We start from the raw sequence: 4314 nt of genomic DNA on the forward strand, positions 1-4314 counted from the left end.
TAGTTTCCAGTCTAATTTATTATTGATCGCCATTAATGGCTTTCTTTCTTTAAAACTTTCATGATTACAAAACCGAATAAATTATTGATTCAGGAGATGAAAAGTAAATTGTTCATTATTTTTTAGAAAAATATGATCTATGATTGAAGGCTAATAAGGGCCGATATTTTATTCGCTCAATTATTTAAATGAATAAAGATATTTATAAAATCATTCAAAAATTATTTCCAGAGATTTCTTTTGATAATGATACTTGGAAACTAAATTATGTTACTTGCTGGGCATTTTTGGCTCACTCTTGGTTTATTATTTTCTTATTCTTTCAGTATCACCCGAGGATAACTGTAGATGGCTTGCAGTAGACAATAAAATAGAGAGATCCTAGCTTTAGAAAGTTGGATATCTCAGACTGGATAAGATGAGAAAGTTGGTAAGGAGGTAATAAAATTTGAGTTAGTAATTACATAAAGTTTAGTTGTTTTAGATTCTTGTTTCATACCATAACATGTTATCGATTCAGAGCTGATGGGTCATCTTTATATTCGTAGTAATATACAAGTTTACGTTATATAAAGATGTTTGGTGACAACTGACCCCGGATTTGGGGGCTGTCACATGTAGACACAGGGGTTGATGCAGGTGCGCAGTCTACCATTCCAAATTTCTTCAAAAATCTTTGACATATTTGGTTTGAATGATAAAGATTTCATCACTTTTTTGGCTGACTTGAAGGCCAAGAAAGTAACTTAGTTCTCCCATCATGCTCATCTCATATTTAGTCTACATAAGTTTCGAGAATCTTTGACACAGTTTCTCATTAGTAGAACCAAAGATGATATCATCCATATAGATTTGAACCAGGATGATGTCATCGTCATGTTGCTTGTTGAATAGAGTCTTGTCAATTTTGCATCTAATGAAACCATATTTGAGTAGAAATTTTGATAGTGTGTCATACCATGCCCCTGATACTTGCTTCAATCCGTATAGAGCCTTCAAAAATTTGTAAACAAAATTTGGAAATTCTGAATCTTCAAAGACAGGTGGTTGTTGCACATAGACTTATTCTTCCAATTTACCATTAAGGAATGTACTTTTCACATCCATTTGATACACCTTAAAATTGGAATGTGCAGCAAATGCAAGGAAAATTCTTATTTCTTCAAGCCTTGCAATTGGAGAAAAAGTTTCATCATAATCAGTTCTTTCTTCTTGTGTAGCCTTTGGTAACTAGCCTTACTTTATTTCTGGTCACAATTCTATATTCATCCATTTTGTTCCCGTACACCCATTTTGTTCTAGTTATGCTTTTGTTTCTTGGTGTAGGAACCAATTCATAAACTTTATTTCTTTCAAACTGATTTAGCTCTTCTTGCATAGCAGTTATCCAATCAGGGTCTGATAGAGCTTCCTCGGTTTTCTTAGGTTCAATTTAAGACAGAAAGTATGCATGAAAACATTCATTCTAGTCCTCACTCCAGCATTAGTATTGCCAATTATAATGTCTCTAGTATGACTCCTATCCCATTTTTCGGTGTGATGATTTTGTTGACCAGAATTATCCTCAATTTCTCCAATATTGGCATGACTTGCAAAACTATCATCTCCTTCTCCCCCTGAGTTTGTGCCACCAAATTCATGTGTACTTATTTCTTGAGATGAATTCTCATTGTCAGAATTCACCGTTTCACTTGATTTTTCCTACACTATATCGTTTGTGTTGACTTCAGTTTCATCTTCAAAATCACTACCAATATTGAGATTTTCACATTTTAAAGTTCCAGCTTCACTTTTATGAAGGCATTCCAAGCCTGGATACTTGTCATCATCAAATATCATATTTGTGCTCTCCATAATTTTCTTCTGCTCTAGCACTTTGACTCTGTATGCAGACCTTTCTAATGAATATCCATAAAGATAACTTCAAATACTTTAGAGTCAAATTTTCCAACATATTTAGAGTTGTCTTTTAGCACAAAGCACTTGCTTCCAAACACATGAAGATGCATAAGAGTAGGCTTTCTTTTTGACAAAATTGAGTAGGCTGACTTGCCAATATTTTTGTTTATTAAATATCTTTTCTGAGTGTAACATGTTGTGTTAACAGCTTCTTCCTAAAACCTAGTTGGCAGGTTGGCATCTTGCAGCATTGTTCTGACAGCTTCAACTAGAGTTCTTTTTTTCTTTCAAACATACCATTCGGTTGAGGTGTTCTTGCAACTGAGAACTCTTGAACAATGCCTTTTTTTCTTACAAAATTCACTTAGAATTGCATTCCTGAATTTTGTACCATTGTCACTTCTCAATCTTTTGACACAATCATGATCTTCAACATGTTTTTCAACTTTCTTTATGTGTTTAGTAATGATATATGGAGTTTCATCCTTTGAATACATAAATTCCACCCAAGTGTACCTTGAATAGTCATTCACCATCACCAAGGCATACTTCTTTCTAGATATAGACATGAAATTTACAGGTCCAAACAAATTCATATGGATAAGCTCTAGTGGAGCATTAATTGAATTCACAACTTTGCTTTTGTGACTGGACCTCTTCATTTTGCCTTTTTGACAAGCTTCACAAACTTTATCTTGAGCAAATTCCAAAGCTGGCATGTTTCTTATTGATTCCTTTTTCACTAGAATATTGATTGCTTTGTAATTTAAGTGAGAGAGTTTCTTGTGCCAGAGTTTGTTTTTTTACTAGATGCCTTGGTATAGAAGTAACATATTTTATCCTTGTTTGCTGAATTCAAGTCTGCAACAAATAGGCTTCCCTTCCTTACTCCTTTCAGAGCAACTTCACCAGTTTTCTTGCTCGTGATTGAGCAATTTTCTTTTTCAAAAATGACCTTAAAACCTTTGTCTATAAAGTTACTTACACTAAGAAGATTCACTTCAAGACGTGTAACCAGTGCTACATCTTCAATGACAATATTTCAAGAAATTAACTTGCCATATCCCATTGTGAATCCTTTGTTGTTGTCTCCAAAGGTGACCAAAGGGCCAGCCATCTCCTCAAACTATGATAACAGGCTTTATCACATGTCCTATTTCCGGAACATCCACTATCAATGATCCATATGACTTCATTCTTCTTGCCTTGAAGAAAATGAGTTTTAAGTGTGTTTAGCTACCTAAGAAGTGTTGGGAACTTTCTTTCTTTTTTCAAAAAATTAGCAGAAGTAGATATTGAACATTCGGAAAGAACAACATTCTTAGTTTGATCAGCATTTTCATCTTTAATCACATATCTAAATTTAACATCTCTAAGTTCTTTTCTCAACTTATGACAGCTGGTCATAACTTTCATGTTGCATGTAATGCAGTCAAACTTGTCATAGAAAGAATATGGATAATCTATTTATGCTTCATTGTATTTGCATGCTCCATACTTTGGCTTACTAACAACCTTCTTACCAAGGTGAGTTAGATGATTTGTTGAACCACATTTTTGACACTGCTTTCTTGGAGCATCTGCAACATAGACATAATTGTTGCTTTTGTTGATACCTATCTTCCCATTTCAGTTCTTTTTTTCCCAGTTCTAATATTCTTGATCTCATTTGTTGGTGTCATGACAGTTGGACTCACTGTAGACTTCTTCTCACTTTTAGTGTTAAAAGTAAATTTTGCATCTTCCTTTTCTTTATCTTCATCCGCAAGCTCCTGCTTGATAACACGATCCACCTCACTGAAGTTTACTTCACAAGCTTTGAATAAAGGTGCATTTATATTTTTAAGCATCAGAGGAACATCTTGGTTCACACTTTCCTTTCCCTTGCCAACATCATTTTTTTGTGAAAGTCCATAGCCTCATAGTCCAAGTCCATAGCCTCATAGTCCAAGACAATGGCTATACTAGCACATGGTTTATTTCTCTCATGATATTGACCAATTAATTGAGATGCATTTTTGAATGATTTGAGCTTCAAATCATTTTTCTCAATTCTTTCACTTAACACTGCTTCTACTTCTCCAGCACACTTAAACTTGTTCTCGAGGTACTCATTTTCTTATTTAGCTTCTTCAAGACCAACAAGCTATAGTTATAGCTCCTATTTCTCAATCTCAAGTTTTTCATTAATTTTTGACATCCTACTCACTTTCTTATATTGTGCATCATTTAAATCAATGATAGTTAAGATAGGTACCTCAAACTTAGATGCAGATGACTCTCCCTGCTTCAAGGCCATTAGAGCATAGTCTTCATGTTCTTCACCATCATCTTCATCATCTGTATTATCCCAACTTATACCCTCAGCAATATAAGCTTTACCATGTTGCTTTCTCAGAAGTGCTTCATACTTAG

Source organism: Apium graveolens, chromosome 5 (assembly GCF_009905375.1).
Source record: "Apium graveolens cultivar Ventura chromosome 5, ASM990537v1, whole genome shotgun sequence".
In the NCBI taxonomy this organism is placed as follows: Eukaryota; Viridiplantae; Streptophyta; class Magnoliopsida; order Apiales; family Apiaceae; genus Apium; species Apium graveolens.